Here is an 18,067-nt window from a genome sequence, read left to right on the forward strand (position 1 = left end):
TACACCATGTTCGGTCGCGGTGATAGCACCGATGTCGCCACCCAAAGGGAGCTTTTCTTTCTGCACAATATGGTAGCACAAACTCCTATCGATGTAGCAACATTTGCAACTGACTACCTAGGCAGAGTTGGTCAGGCTACTTCAGGCGACATTTCGGTTGGCGGCATGATCACCCAGATTGCCGACCATTTTGGGTTTGGTGTTGCGCTTGCTGAAGCTCCATAGGTGTCGGGTAAAAATAAACTGGACATGGCCGCGTTGATTCAACAAGGCATGATTGAGGTAAAACAAGATTACTATTCTCTTGTCTGCCAAAAATCTCATATTCTTGCTTTACCCGCTTATGATTTCATTAGTATTACTAACAAAACCAACTGGCTTTATGAGTGTCCCGACCTGGATGAGGGGGACGAAGATTTTCTTGATTCCTTTCCTGCAGATGAGCATATGGAGGGTGCACCTAGCACTGAGGAGCAGTTTTACCGACAACCACAAGAACCGACCCAAGCTTCAGGGTCCTACTCCATGCCACAAGACCAATGGGGTTGGATTCAAAATGAGATCGGTCACCTTCGCACGGAGCAATCTAGGCAAGGTGAGGAGCTCACCAGGTTCAGAGTCGAACAACGCCGCCAAGGGACAATCCTGCATGAAATGAATGCGATGATGCAATGCATGATGTTGCATTATTCGTATCCTCCCCCACCTCTTCAGTAAACATTGTGAGTACCCCTTTTATCTTGACAATGAACATTGCGGACAATGTTTGGTTCAAGTGTGGGGGGGGGGGGGTTTATTGTTTTGCATTTTATTTAAGTTATGTTTGTTTGCTTTGTTACTTTGTTTTTTTTCTTTGTGTGCCTGTTTTATTTCCGTGAGTTACAGATAAAAGTGGATTCTACTGGATAAATGATGGACTAGTGACTAGTGAGGGAAAGATGCAACCCCAGATTTACTCCCGAGGCAACCTGGAAGTTGATACAGCTGAGAAAGAAAATGTTGGACGCAACTTGACAACTCTAGACCGAAAGAGGGGAAGGTAAACCCAAGCTGAAAAAGAAGTTGTTTGTCATAAAGAGTGGTTTGGAGCCTGAAAGTTTATCCAACATGGCGAGATCTCAACATAACCAAACACAAAAGAGCGCATTCAGGTATGACTTTATCTCTCTAATTTTGCGTAAGTTCTACTGATACAACACAATACAAAGACGCACACTGAGGCACATTGTTTGTTTTCACCCTTTAGCCTTTCTAGCCATCCATAATGTTTTATTTATCCTTTGTTAACCCCGTTGAGCCTGTACCCCCTTGTTTGTGTAAACCATCATGTTAACCATAAACCAAACACTTCCTACCTTCGCTCCGCATGACTGTTGTAGTGTAAAATTCGTGCAAAAAAATAAGTTTGGGGTGGTGATCCTTAGAAAAAATTGAAAAAGGGCAAGTGCAACAAAAAGAAAAAAAGAAGAAGTTTGTAGAAACATCTGCTTCTACTGAAAAAAAAAAGAAGAGAAAAGAAACGAAAAATAGAAATGAGGCATAAGCACTTGCCTAAGTCAAAGACTCATGCATTAATGTGATACTCAAAAGAAAAATTGAGTGAAATAGAGTCAAGTTGGACAACACCCCATAAAATAATTTGTGCACAAAGAAAAGCAACAAAATGAATGTCGAGTTCTAAACCTTTATCATCCATTTTCTTGTCTACCCCCACCGTACCTAAGTGTAGTGGGGTATTCGTTACCATTAGAGATATTGACTAAATTCAAGGTAAACCATACAAGTCGAGTCGCCACCGCACTTCTATTTATCCAAAGGAATGGTTAGAAAGCGAACAAAAACCTAAAAGTTTTATCGAATAAAAAACTAGTAAAAATGTCAGAGATCTGGGTAAGGGGGTTGGTTATGCAATGGGAAGGTTTTAAGCACCCAAAATATCCTAGGTACTCCTAGGGAGCCCTTTTCATAAGTGTTGTTCTAGTCTAAAGGGTGTAGGTATATCTAAAGTACTATTTACTAAAAGGAAGGTTAAAAGAAAATGACTCGTAAGGATGTCGCATCCACTGCCTATGTATCTCATCTAAGTATGAGAATCAAAGTCTTTGTAGTTTGGCTACCTATGGGTTAAAGATAAGTGTGCTCAGTAAGACGTCGCGTCTTACGCCTACGTATCTCATCTGGAATGAGAATCAGAGCAAAACGTAGTTCGGCTAACTAGGGGTTAAGGATTGCCATCTGAACGTGGACTTACAAAAGAGGACACCAGCTGTGTCAAATGAGGGTGGGTAGTGTGTTCAACGTCCTAACAGTAGGTGTCGCAGCTCGCTGAATCGAGTCTTAGGCAGTTACCTCTTTGCAATAGAACGGACTGACATGCCACAAGATCGGAGATGCACAGAAGGTCTAAAAGTGGGGAAGCTCTGCTCTAGAGTTGTCATGCAATATGGAACTATGTGTTAGGATTTACAAAGGGGAACATTTACCTAATGTTAGCATGCAAAGAATAAGGGAATTCTACCTATGTTATCATACAAAGGGTTCTACCTAATGGGTGCTACCTAAACGGAACAAGAGTCGACAGATGGAGCGCGGAAAGGAGTTACGGATAAGGGTAGATGGCTATGCCGGAGGCAATCGACTTACAAGAGGATGGATGAATGCGTGTTGGTTCTGTTAAGTTTTGAAAATGATTACTCGACGTCGGATCGAGCTTTTGATCTTATTTTGAAATGGTTATCGGATGTTCGTTTTAATTCTTGTATTAACAGGTGACTAAAGAAATAAATATTATACACTTTATGGGAGAGGGGTACATTTGTTATGAATGGGGATTGTTCATGGCAAACAAACATTAAGAATATATGCCTCATACATCATACAAGTAGGCAACAGTTATCAATCAGATCGGATAAATAAACAATATATAATCAAACCAAATAATAAAATAATGGAGCATTTTAACAATTCATGGGATTATGAACATGTTAAATAATCAAGCAATAGAAAGCATGAATGAGAGAAACAAGTATAAAAGATAACAGATGAATCAAACAGATGAAAATATACACACGAAGGGTCCACTGAATAATTTAATCAGGAAATGAGGTAAGGACCAAATAAAATCAAGGTAAAAGGCCTCTAATACATGGCATATGAGATGAACAAGGGAGGATCAAAAGATCTCTTCAATTTCCATAAGCAATCCCTAAGTCAAACATCGATCATAAAGAAGTCAACTGAAAATTCAAGTCAACTTAAAAAATAACAAATAAATAGCAAATTAATCAAGAAAATTATGAAAAATTAAAATAAATAAGATGGGGTCCGGACATCATCATCCCCCAAAAATATTTTAAAAATAATGAAAATTGGCACGTGAATTAATTAAAACAAAACATAGGTCAAACCAAAAGTCAATTAATGAGACTAGGTTAGAAATAAATCAAGAATAAATAGTAAATTAATCAATAAAATTATGAAAAATTAAACTAAATAAGATGGGGTCAGGACATCAACGTCCTCCAAAAAGATTTTAAAAATAACGAAAATTGGTACATAAATTAATTAAAATAAAACAGAGGTCAAACCAAAAGTCAATTAATGAGACTAGGTTAGAAATAAATCAAGAATAAATAGTAAATTAATCAAGAAAATTATGAAAAATTAAACTAAATAAGGTGGGGTCAGGGCATCATCATCCCCCAAAAATATTTTAAAAATAACGAAAATTGGTACATAAATTAATTAAAATAAAACAGAGGTCAAACCAAAAGTCAATTAATGAGACTAGGTTAGAAATAAATCAAGAATAAATAGTAAATTAATCAAGAAAATTATGAACAATTAAACTAAATAAGGTGGGGTCAGTAAATCATCATCCCCTAAAAAGATTTTAAAAATAATGAAAATTGGTACGTGAATTTATTAAAATAAAACAGAAGTCAAATTAAAAGTCCACCAACCAAACTAGGTCAAAAATAAATCCAAAATAAATTGAAAATGTGAAATAAAATTCCAAGAAAAGGTCAGGTTGACCATGAGACAGTGGTCAACCTTCATCCCAAAAATCAAATGCTAACAATAATTTTATGTCATAAAAATAAAATCAATAAAAAAAAGTGTGTTAAAATGGATCAGTTAGAATAAATAATTAAAATAAAATATTAATATTAAAAAAATATGAAATAAAAATTATATAAAATTAAGTAAAACGTTAAAAAAAGTGAAAAATATTTTTGAGTAATTTTATGGACGAAGAAAATATTTTAAATAAGAAAAAGAAATATGAAAATGGAAGGATTAATGGTGATGAACATGGTAAGCAAGCGCAGATATATCAAAACATGGTCATGGAAGAGATGATTACCTAATGGAAAATAGAAGTGGAATGGAATCTGATATGTGATGAAGCTTTTCCTCCTTGCCACGAAATTCCAATGCTCCTTTAGGGTTAGGGTCTCAGCTTCTTAAATAGAGTGGATTAGGTGTTCTCATGGTGCCCACTTTAAATGAATGTATCTCTCAAACCATGGATCCAAATGAGATGATTCCAAAAGGATGAGAAAGAGGACATGGCAAGGTACAATTGTTGTGAAGAAAGTATTTTCAAATAATGCCTTGAAGTGCAAGTAAACTGGCCAAGAAGTCTTGACAAATTTTGAAGTGTCCTAAATAAATGTCTCACTTTGACTAAGCATAACTTTCTCAATTCTAATCCAAATGGAGAAAACGTTATATCTCTAGAAAGCTTGGAACAAGGGGAACAACTTTAATGTTGGAGAAATTTTCAAATGGAGCTTTTATCTTGATGCAAAATGGGCTTAAAGTGAGTGCAACGATCATGAAACCTTGCCCTAAATGAAAAGTCAACCATTTCCAAATTAAGTAACTTTTCCAATTCCTGATTAAATGATGAATCCATGATCCAACCTTGATCAAACTTCACATGTAAAATCCCATAGGCATGGATTTTGAGATTCCACTCTCAAAATGTCAGGAGTTGACTTTTCTGGCCCCACAATTGACTTTTCCCAAACTGTGTGATTCCTGATTCCATTGATCAATTGAAGCACTTCTAGCTCAAATAAAGAGCTGATTTTTTGTACGTAGACCCTTGTGGACATATGGAGGGCCATGGAAAAAGAGTTTCACCCAAAGAATCGGAAATAAACTGATTTTATACCAAACCCTAGTTTTAGGGCAAAATGATCAGGAACTGATTGCACTGATTGCCAATGGATCTTTCTGTGAGATAATTGTGAATCTTCCTAGGCCAAGATGCCTCTCTAATCATGACATGGATGAGCTCCTCTACTTCCAACCAAACATTGCCTGTTGCAGATAGCCATGAAACCCTAATTTTTGATTAAATCCAGATGAACACTCTGATAGCTTTGAATCCTTCACTGATGAACTGAGGACCATAATAAGATACTTGGACCCCCCTGAGACCCTTGAGACTTGTATACTTAGAAAATGAAGTCCAATTCTTAATCTTGCTTTGTGTGGGCTCCTTCTGTTAAGGAGTGATCGATCAAAACCTGATCTCCAAGTCACTAATGCAGTATGCAATGAGTATGACCTAATATGATGCTAATGAAGTGTAAAACATAATCCCATGCTTCCAGGAAAAATGAAGGGTAAATTTTGGGGTATTACAGCTGCCCCTATTCAATCAACTGGAAACCCGAAAGGAAGATAGCAACGACTTTCGCACTTTCGAGGTATCAAGTGATTGAATACGATAAAAGCCCGAAAATTTACACTGAAGTGAAGAATGAAGTTACAATGCCTGTCAGAATCGACAAAGAGGTGGTCTTGAAAAAAGAATTCGTCTGGTACGGTGAGACTCGGTCTGAACACCAAAAAAGAAAGATAGCTTAAATACCAAAATAAATGGTAACCTAGAAATAACCATGGCCTGAATGCGGCTCATCAATCTGAATACTGGAAATGACTTCGATCTGAACATCGGAAGATACTAGATTATCAAACATCGGTCTGGACACCGGGAAACTGGCCTGAGTGCCACTTTGGTCTGAATACCGGAAAACTGGCCTGAATGCCACAAGTTGCATCGACCTGAATGTCAGAAACTTCTTCGATCTGAACACCGGGAAACTGGCCTAAGTGCCATTTCGGTCTGAATACCGGAAAACTGGCCTGAATGCCACAAGTTGCATCGACCTGAATGTCGGAAACTTCTTCGATCTGAACATCAGAAAACTGGCCTGAGTGCCACTTCGGTCTGAGTACCGGAAAACTGGCCTGAGTGCCACAAATTGTATCGACCTGAATGTCAGAAACTTCTTCGATCTGAACATCGGAAGATATTAGATTATCAAACATCAGTCTGAACACCGGGAAACTGGCCTGAGTTCCACTTCGGTCTGAATACCGGAAAACTGGCCTGAATGCCACAAGTTGCATCGACCTGAATGTCGGAAACTTCTTCGATCTGAACATCGGAAAACTGGCCTGAATGCCACTTCGGTCTGAATACCGGAAACTTGGCCTGAATGCCACAAGTTGCATCGACCTGAATGTCGGAAACTTCTTCGATCTGAACATCAGAAAACTGGCTTGAATGCCACTTCGGTCTGAATACCGGAAACTTTCATGCCTGTCAGCATCGGCAGAAATAGGGAAAATGATAATTGAGGCGGCGCGTGGGCCAACGACCCCTGCTGGGAATAATAAAGATAAGTCATGAATAATCTTCAGTCTAAGTACTGGAAACAACTTCTGGCTTATCACTTGGGATACTGAGAATGCCTTATGCTTTACATGCGTATGTTTGAATTTTTCAATGGCGTAATGCTCCATGAAAATGGAAATGCTACGCAATTTGGGAGGATGCAATATGATTCTACATGCAGGGATACGAAATGCTTGATTAGAGAGAACGCCAAGCTGAGGCAAGGAATTCTGCTGGGGAAATGATCGCAATCTTCTGGACCCTGACAATGCTGTCGGAGATGCACAACACAATGAACTCTATGGGGAAATGACCGGCCACGCGGTGTTTTGGCAAATAACAAAATACCGAGGCTCTGACTAGGGAGAGAATGACACTGAAAACTTGCTGCTGCGGAAAGCGACAGTGGTTTTGGCAACCATAATCTGCGAGAGAGACGACATAGCAGGGGAAGCAAACACCGATACGGTACCGAGATTCTGCTTCAAGGAAAGAGACCATGGGTCTAGCGTCGAGATCATCGATCTGGCATCGAACTCTGAGGAGCAGTCGCTTCTGCTGGGAAGATACAGTCTGGCACTGTCAACTCCGCTGGGGATATACAGTCTGGCACTGTCGACTCTACTAGGGAGTGTGTAGTCTGAAACAAATGCTTGGGGAAGTACAGCAGTGAGAGCCTGCTGGGGATTGAAGAATCCAACGCTCGGACCAACTCTGCAGGGATAAGATACCAAAATCCAACTGTTGAGGAAAAACATCCGCGATCATTTGATGGAGACCTTAAGGAAATGCCCCGAGTGTACCTGTCCTGAATAGACGATCCAAAGCACTTAAAATTTACAGCAATTTTCAATGTTTATTAAGCACGTACCTGTAAAGCTCTTATGTTTCATGATGCAATGTTTATCAAGAATTCGGACGTCATTTTTGCAAACAAAATAGTAAAATGAAAATGAACACAAAGATGTACTGAATAACATGATTTTATCGATTGAGTGGCCTCTGAATAGGTATTTACATCAGGAAGCAATCCCTGGAAAGAGGTAATTGCACAACAGATAAAAACAGAAATTAATCTAATGGCAATGTGAAATGGATTTCTATCGGGTTCCAATTCCGCTATGATTTTCTCGTCTTCAAGATCCTCCAGATGATCAGCTTTCCGAAAAAGGTGATTGGACTATTTCCTATCCTTCGAAGTTTCCGGTTATCGACACGAGATGATATTCAGAACTACTCAGAACGCAGCCATTCGCTTAATCCCTAACTTTTGCCTAGATCGCCCTTTCGGGTTTTCAATCCACCGGGATACCCATTTTTTCCTAAGTTGCCCTTTCAGGTTTTCAACTTACCGGGTGTACAATCTTTTCATTTTTTTATCCCTAACTTTTGCCCGAACCTTTTTCATTTTCTTGGTTCGCTGGGATGCCCATTTTTTTTTGCATGGACTATTCTTTTTATCGTCCAGCGGGTCTATTTTATGCGAAGTATTTTTTAACTGCGTCTGAGTTCACAGGGGAAGTGAAGTTTTCACCATCCATAGTTGCAAGCATTAAGGCTCCACCATCAAAAACCTTGGTGACAATATACAATCCATCATAGTTAGGAGTCCACTTGCCCCTGTGATCAGTCTGAGGAGGAAGGATCCTTTTCAACACCAAATCTCCGACTTGGAAGCATCACGGATGCACTTTCTGATCAAAGGCTCTCTTCATCCGACTCTGATACAATTGCCCATGACAAATGGATGCCATTCGCTTCTCTTTGATAAGGCTCAACTCATTGAACCTTGTCCGAACCCATTCAGCTTCGTCTAACTTGACATCCAGCAGGACTCTTAGAGAAGGAATCTCCACTTCAACAGGTAGGATTGCTTCCATACCATACACAAGGGAATAAGGGGTTGCCCCGGTCGATGTACATACTGAATTACGGTACCCATGCAAGGCGAAGGGTAGCATCTCATGCCAATCTCTGTATGTAACGACCATCTTCTGCACAATCTTCTTTATGTTCTTATTTGCTGCCTCAACAGCACCGTTCATCTTAGGACGATAAGGGGAAGAGTTGTGATGTTAAATGTTGAAGTTCTTGCACAACTCTTTCATCATTTTGTTATTGAGGTTAGAACCATTATTAGTAATGATTCTTTCGGGAATCCCATAACGACAAATTATTTCTTTCTTGATGAATCGGGCAACCACATGTCTGGTGACCTTCGCAAATGACGCTGCTTCGACCCACTTAGTAAAATAGTCGATGGCAACAAGGATGAAGCGATGCCCATTGGAAGCAGTCGGCTCAATCTTTCCAATCATATCAATGCCCCACATAACAAACGGCCACGAAGAAGATATCACATTCAGAGGATTTGGCGGCACATGCACCTTATCAGCATAAATCTGGCATTTATGACACTTCCGAGCATATTTGAAATAATCAGATTCCATGGTCATCCAGTAATAGCCCGCTCTCAACAATTTCTTAGCCATTGCATGTCCTCCGGCATGAGTACTGAAGGGGCCTTCATGAACTTCCTGCATTAACATGTCCGCTTCGTGTCTATCCACGCATCTGAGCAAAACCATGTTGAAGTTCCTCTTATACAGCACATCGTCTTTGTTCAAGAAGAAACTGCCTGCCAATCTTCTCAAAGTCTTTCTATCATTGTTGGATGCCCCTATAGGGTACTCTTGATTCTTCATAAAGCACTTGATGTCGTGATACCAGGGCTTGTCATCAACTACCACTTCAGCAGCAAACACATATGCGGCCCTATCAAGGCGCATAACATCAATCCTGGGAACATGGTTCCACCGAATCACCTTGATCATGGAGGATAGAGTAGCAAGAGCATCTGCCATCTGGTTCTCGTCACGAGGTATATGATATAGCTTTACCGTTGTGAAGAAAGTCAACAGTCTTCTCGTGTAATCTCTGTACGGGACCAGATTAGGCTGGAGAGTATTCCAATCACCATTCACTTGATTGATCACTAGAACTGAATCTCCGAAGATGTCCAGAGTCTTGATTCTCAAATCAATGGCTTGCTCAATACCCAAGATACAACCCTCATACTCAGCTTCATTATTGGTGCATTCAAAAGTCAGACGAGCGGTGAAAGGCATGTGGGCACCTTTCAGAGTGGTAATGACAGCACCAATTCCACTTCCTTTGTCATTAACGGCCCCATCAAACATTAAAGTCCACTTTTCATCTGGATCAGGTCCCTCCTCAACAACTGGCTCTTCACAGTCTTTCATCTTGAAAAACATGATGTCTTCATCTGGAAAATCAAACTTCATCAGCTCATAATCATCAATCGGCTGCTGAGCAAGATAGTCTGACAGAATACTCCCTTTGATGGCTTTCTGGGATGTATACTGGATGTCGTACTCTGTCAGTACCATTTGCCAACGAGCAACCCTTCCGGTGAGAGCTGGCTTCTCAAATATATACTTGACTGGATCCATTTTGGAGATCAGTAAGGTTATGTGAGTCAGCATGTATTGTCTCAATCGCTTAGCAGCCCATGCAAGTGCACAACATGTCTTTCCAAGCATTGAGTATCTCGACTCGCAATCTGTGAATTTTTTACCCAGGTAGTAGATGGCATGTTCTTTCCTACCTGTCTCGTCGTGTTGACCGAGAACACAACCCATGGAATTATCAAGTACTGTCAAATACATAATCAGCGGTCTCCCTGGAATTGGAGGCATAAGGATTGGAGGATTATGCAAATACTCTTTTATCCTCTCGAAAGCCCTTTGGCAATCATCATTCCACCTGATAGCCTGATCTTTTCTTAACAACTTGAATATTGGCTCACACGTGGCTGTTAGGTGAGAGATGAACCTTGCAATGTAATTCAACCTCCCTAAGAAACCACAAACTTGTTTTTCTGTTCTTGGCTCAGGCATTTCTTGTATCGCTTTTACTTTGGCAGGATCCACCTCAATCCCTTTTTCGCTAACAATAAAACCCAGCAGTTTTCCAGATCTCACCCCGAATGTACACTTGTTCGAATTAAGCCTCAACTTGAATTTCCTCAAACGCTCAAACAATTTCTGCAAATTCACCAGATGTTCTTCTTCTGTCTGAGATTTGGCAATCATATCATCAACATAAACCTCGATTTCATGATGAATCATATCATGGAAAAGAGTTACCATAGCTCGTTGATATGTTGCCCCAACATTTTTCAGGCCAAACGGCATCACTTTGTAGTAGAAGGTGCCCCATGGAGTTATGAAAGTTGTCTTCTCCATGTCTTCTGGTGCCATCTTAATTTGATTATAGCCAGAAAAGCCATCCATGAAGGAGAATACCGAGAACTGAGCCGTGTTATCCACCAAAACGTCGATGTGAGGTAATGGGAAATCATCTTTAGGACTAGCTATGTTCAGATCCCGGTAGTCAACACACATCCATACCTTTCCATCCTTTTTAGTTACTGGAACGATATTTGTAACCCATGGCGGATAATTTGTAACCGCTAGAAACCCTGCATCCAACTATTTTTGCACGTTTTCCTTTATCTTGACAGCCATCTCTGGTCTTGTTCTTCTGAGCTTCTGCTTGACCGGAGGACAATCCTCTTTGAGAGGCAAACGGTGTACCACAATGTCTGTGTCAAGCCCTGGCATATCCTGATAAGACCAAGCGAAGATGTCAACATACTCTTACAGCAATTCAATCAGCCTCTTCTTCACATTGTCTTCCAAAGCAGCCCCTATCTTGATTTCTCTCTTGGCATCCTCGGTGCCTAGATTAATCACTTCAACAGACTCTTGATGCGGTTGAATGACCATTTCCTCCTGTTTTAACAACCTGGCAAGTTCTTCAGGGAGTTCACAGTCTTCATCACCCTCTTCTTCAGCTTGAAAGATTGGATTTTCAAAGTCGAAGTGAGCCATAGCAGAACTGTTATCAATAGGATCCGGTGACGTGCATCTGCATGAGTGATGGTATGTGCTTATGAGTGTGAACAAGAAGTGGAAACTAAACAAAACATTGCCAACTGTTTTTTTTTTTTTGATTTTTGAAAACTGCAAAAATAGAAAGACAGTGAACAAAATATTTGAATGCAAAAAGACGTCCTTTATTTATGATAAAAAATGCAGGTATCCACATAGATGAGCCCTACAATGAGTCATCATGCCCTGGGCGGAACGTAAGACTTGGATATGCATGAATAAACAAAGAAAATTACTCTTCAAGAAGAGTAACTTGGATAATCTCTTCAGAAGACCAGTTGCAGAGAACTTCACCCGGGACCCTCGGACGCACCCAGTTGTCAATGTCGCAATCACTATCCCCATCTTCTTCGTTGATTGCAGAGATCTGGCCATACTGAATGATGCCATCATACTCAGAAATCTTATTCATTAAAGTACAAAAATCCGAAACATCGGAATCAAGCACAATGTTTGGAATATCAGCAACAACATTAGAAAAATTAATTACATCATCGGGAGTTACAAAATCAACAGGAACAACATTTGTAAATTCTTCAGCATCTTCAGGAAAGAGAGGATCAACATATGCATTCTCAACAACCCCTTCAACAGACCTTTGGGCAGATAAGTCTTCAGCTTGGAGGATACCATCGTCAAGCAAGGCCTAGATACCCTGCTGTAGCTTCACACAACCCCCACTCTGTGCAACACAACCCAAACAACCACTTCCACAGTCGGGGAAAACATCTGCCTTTAGCAAGTATTCTTCGATTTCTAACAGCGAAGTCTTCAGCTTCAACACCTCCTTGACTAATTTGACTTCTCCTTCAACCATGTTAACATTTGCTCTACCATGTTGCGTCATAGGATTGTTGACAACATTAGGAGCCGGCGCAAAGTTAATGGCCTTTGAATCAATAAGGTCCTGAACTACGTGCTTAAAAGCTTTGCAGTTCTCAATAGTGTGGCCAGGTGCCCCAGAATGGAAATTACACCTAGCATTGGCGTCATAACCCACTGGAAGCCTGCCAACGGGAGGAGCCAAAGTGCGTAACTGCACAAGTTACAAATGTTGAAGGTTGGGAAGCAACTGGGCATACGACATCGGAAGAGTGTCGAAATGCCTATCCATCATCCTCTGTCTCTGTTGATAAGCAGGTATGTTACCCTGTTGTTGTTGGTATTGATTTTGTTAACGTTGAGGTTGTTGTTGTTGCACTGGTGCTGCAGCCGGAATGGTCACTACTGCAACATAAGGTTGTTGATGGTAATTCTGAAAGTTATTCCTCCGGTTACCCCTGTTCTAATAAGAAGATATGGCATTTGCATCCCCTTCTCTCCTCTTCTGTCCTCCTAAGAACGACTTCTTTGACCCCAAAGATGATCCAACCCCATTTTGGATCTTACATGTCTTCAAGTATTTCTCCACCCTCTCACCGGTAGAGACCACATCAGCAAAAATCGAGGCGTTGCAACCCACCAGACGCTCCAAATAAGATCAAGGCAGTGTGTTCATAAACATGTTGGCCATCTCTTTTTCCAACATCGGAGGCTGAACACGGGAAGCCAACTCTCTCCAGCATTGAGCATACTCTTTGAAGCACTCGTTGCTCTTGAGAGACAGATTCTGGAGTTGAGTTCTGTCAGGTGCCATATCCGTGTTATACTGATATTGCTTTACAAAAGCCTCGGCCAAGTCTCTCCAGCAGCGAATATGGGCTCTGTCCAGCCTCATATACCACTCCAAGGATGCCCCAGCTAGGCTGTCCTGGAAGAAGTACATGAGTAGCTTCTCATCATCAGAATACGCGATCATCTTGCGGAAGTAAGCTTGTACATGAGTCTTCGGGCAAGAGTTTCCATTGTACTTATCAAACACGGGGACTTTGAATTTTGGCGGAACTCTCACGCCTGGGACCAGCCCCAAGTCAGCAACATCCACACCAAGAGCATTCTGCCCTTCCATAACTTTCAACCTCTCTTCTAGTCTCCGAAACATAGGGTTCATACCATGGCCCATGCCAAAGTCCTCCTGAAGTAGGGGGAATTGATCCTCCTGATCATCATGGATGGGTTGTTGACCAAGGTTGCCATGTGGGATTGGGATAGGCCCCAGTCCATTGGGTCCATTAGCCTCTCCCGCGGGAGGATCAGCTACAACCTCCGGTTGAGTAGTAGGGGGATTCCCATGTACCAACAATCTAATCTCCTGCTGTCCCTGAGCCACTCCTTGGACCACTTCCATGAACTGATTCATGTGAATCCTCATCTCAGCGAGCTCTGCTTGTAAACCTTCCATTGCTCTCTATTGATTCCTTCGGGTACCGTATCGGTGAATGCCTGAGTCAGCTATCCTAATAATGGAATACCAAACAAGATGAGAACACTACGGCAGTACCTGTTATGTAAGACATGCTAATGAATATGCAAATGCAATGACATGTTTATCAATTTCAAAGGGTATTCTACCCCTTGATTCCAGTCTCACATTAGATAAACAGTGTAAGAAAACCCCGACTAGAACTAAGAAGAAGATATAAACCCCTAGGAATAATGCATGCAATGCTTATGATTTAATTTTTATATCAGAGGAACTTTAGAGTCTTATTTGTAAATTTTGGAAATATTAAACGTTTATCACATACGGAAATATCACGTCAATTAATATTTGGAAATGTTTTTACGCCAAAGAAGTACAATCTTGGTAACCAAATACTATACAAGAGAGAAGGAAAATGAACATCCTATGGATCCCTAGAAGCAATCGTCCAAAGCCCTCGAGACCGGAAGATAAGTTGCACGAAGCCTCTTCACCTCCCTCTCATAGGCTGCCTCCATATCTGCCTTCTCTTTGGCGAGTCAATCATACTTCCTCTTCCAAAACTTGGAAGACTGGGGAAGTAGAGAAGTCAATGCGTCATTAGGATCATCAATAACCTGGTGCTCAAGGAACTCTATCAAAGCATCCTTCTCTCTGATCTGCTGAAGCAACTCCTCCCGTTCACGGATCCAAGCATGCGAACGGTCTTCGTCTCTCAACTCCTCTACTCCTTGGCTAGGGAGGGTTGAAGGCCCAGCCACAACCAAAGGTGTGGGTCTTGGATACTCATAAGGCATGAGGTACTCAGAAGCTCTCCTCCTAACCCAAAAGGTGTAGGGTTCCAAAGCAATACAGTTCTTCGGACCTAGCTCTTCCCTTCCTTTCCTATGGATCTTGCGCCAAGCACGGACCATCCTGCCCTTCAAGCCTTGGGGATCTTTACCCTCTTGAAAGAACACACCCTCTAACAGAATGTTATTGGGTTTATCCTTTAGGGGGAACCCAAGCTGACGACGTGCCAAAACAGGGTTGTAGTTAGTTCCACCACATGTACCAAAAAGAGGCACATTGGAGAATTCACCACAAGAATCAATAATCTGCACACCATCATATACACGGTTGTACCAAAAGATATCATCATTAGTGAGAGACATAAGTCTCGTGGACCACCGTAGACATCCTGAAATTCTAGTTATCAGACTTTAGATGTCACACGGGTTATTATGACATCCAATTCTGCACAGACAAGAATTATGTTGAACTTAAAAGTAAGTGCAGTAAATAACTCAAGTAATTGTTTACCCAGTTCAGTCCAACATGACCTACATCTGGGGGCTACCAAGCCAGGGAGGAAATCCACTATCAGTAGTATTAATTCAAAGCTAAACTCACCCGTTTACAACTCTTCACTTAATCCCTACCCAATGCAATTTCAATCTTACTCTAAGATAAGAGTTCCTACTCACTCCCCCTCAATCACCTCAGTGATTACTACCTTTAATCAATATTAAAGACAATTTTGAAGTCACACTTCAAACAACTCTTGATTGTGCTTAACAGCTTTAATCAAGACACACAGCACTCACGCTTAAAAGCTTTGAGCGACACAACACTTACAACTCAATGAACACCCTATGCCAAAGCAATCATCTACGTGATAATGGCTTGGCTTATAAGATATGTCTAATACAAGACTCACAAAAATACAGCAGTGAAGTATGATGGACACACTAAATCTTCACGCCTCAAAATCCCCAGTTCTGAATGAAGGAACGACTTCCTTTTATATTGCAGTACTTGGGCCTTTGCACTTGTATTCTCCTGAATTTAAGGTCACGCGAGTTCCCCTAAATTCCACATCTAGGTTACTAACAAATAGGCTATTTGTTAGGTTCATTAAATGTAGCTTGGTTGTTAATTTCCTGGATTTTCTCTCAGCTGTTGAATCCCTGAAGAATAGCTTGAGAAAAAGATGAAACAGAAAACTGAACAACCTACAATATAGCATATGCTGTCAGGAATGAATGTCACGACATTCAGCTTGACATCAAGGATCATATGCTAAGTCTGTTTTTCCAGAAAACAGACTGTACAATTTTGCTGACCTGTATATGACCAAAATGACCATACTACAATAACAACTTACATTAATAAATGTCAAAGTATCCAATTTGACATTTACATATTTGGCCTTAAGTCAGTTCTGTTATCCTCTTGAAGAACAGACTAAGAAACATACTGAAGTGTAGTAGAACACCACTCCGTCTATTATTCAGTATATGCTGTCCATGATGAATGTCATAACATCCAGTTTGACATTCATATAGTAGGCCTTATGCCAGGTCTGGTATTTCCTTGATAACCAGACTGCAAATGAATACTGAGCTCTAACAGAACACCAACTGTTCTATTCCTCAGTATCTGCTGACAAGGATGAATGTCACCACATCCAATTTGACATTCAATAAATCCTGTATTAGCTAATCCTGCAGTAAGTTACTCAGGTATGTCATGACATTAGTCAAGACATCAGAGTACAGTTAGACACTCTAACCTCCAATGCAGTCACACATACACACCATGTCATGACATCAGTCAAGACATTAGAATCCAGCTAGTGTTTTACCATATAATGCAGCCAATTAAACACCTACAAACTCCCCCTTTGGCAAATTTTTGGCTAAAACACTTTGATCCCCATAACAGAGTTCATAGCAGCGGAATCATACATCTAGCAGGAAATAGACTTAGCTAATACACTCATAGTGGCAGCACACTCACACACATGGAAGTTAAATAAAACTTCACATAACAGCACACATACAAAAGTTAAATAAAAACTTCTAATTGCAGCACACATCCACAGCACACATACAGATGTACAGAAGTTAAATAAAAACTTCAACACACATCAGCTGCAGGGGAGGGAATCTTCGAATCTGTCATGAAAGTTTGTTTTAACAGACCAATCTGTTGTCTGGGGTATCACCTGTTACTCCCCCTTTTTGTCAAAAATGTTGCCAAAGCCAACAACATAAACAGAGAAAAATGACAGAATTACAGACTTGGTTTTACTTCACAGTTTCAACCAAGTTAGCACCCACTTGATCTTGCTTCACAGCTTTGATCAAGTAATCACCCACTTTTGCTTTACTGTAGGTACAGCCATATCGGATGCCATGACTTTGTTTCTGACATCCAGAACCACTCCTGCATGAACAGCATCCTTGAATTCCTGCAGGTGCATAGGCCTTCTCACGTTAGGGTGTCTCCTTACCCTCTTGTTGCCACACTTGTTGTACGTGGCATAGCTGTGATCTGTTGACCAATCAGAGCATAGTTTCAATTGTTTAACAAGCAGAGATATTAAACAATACATCCCAAACATCAGTGGTTGCTATAAGTTCTCAGAGAGACATATTCCCAGTTTGCCCCTTAAGTTTTCAAACTGAGTAACATCTAGAGCCTTTGTAAATATGTCAGCCAGTTGAAGTTCAGTGGCTACATGTTCCAAGATGATCACCTTGTCTTCCACCAGATCTCTGATGAAGTGATGTCTAATGTCAATATGCTTGGTCCTGCAGTGTTGGATGGGATTCTTGGAGATATTGATGGCACTGAGATTATCACAGAACAATGTCATGACATTTTGAGTGACATTGTACTCAGTGAGCATCTGTTTCATCCAAACCAGTTGGGAACAACCGCTTCCAACAGCTATGTATTCAGCCTCTGCAGTGGACAGAGATACACAATTCTGCTTCTTGCTGAACCAAGATATGAGATTGTCTCCCAAGAAGAAACATCCTCCTGATGTGCTTTTTCTGTCATCAGCACTCCCAGCCCAATCAGCATCACAGTACCCAGATAGGACAGGCTCAGACCCATGTGAGTACAGCATCCCGTAGTCACAAGTCCCATTGATGTACTTGAGAATCCTTTTGACTTGATTCAAGTGGCTCACTTTAGGCTCTGCTTGGTATCTAGCACATACTCCAACTGTATAAGAAATGTCAGGTCTACTTGCAGTTAGGTATAGTAGTCTGCCTATCATGCTTCTGTACAAGCATTGATCAACACTAGGCCCTCCAT

The sequence above is a fragment of the Lathyrus oleraceus genome, chromosome 7 (assembly GCF_024323335.1).
Source record: "Lathyrus oleraceus cultivar Zhongwan6 chromosome 7, CAAS_Psat_ZW6_1.0, whole genome shotgun sequence".
Lineage (NCBI taxonomy): Eukaryota > Viridiplantae > Streptophyta > Magnoliopsida > Fabales > Fabaceae > Lathyrus > Lathyrus oleraceus.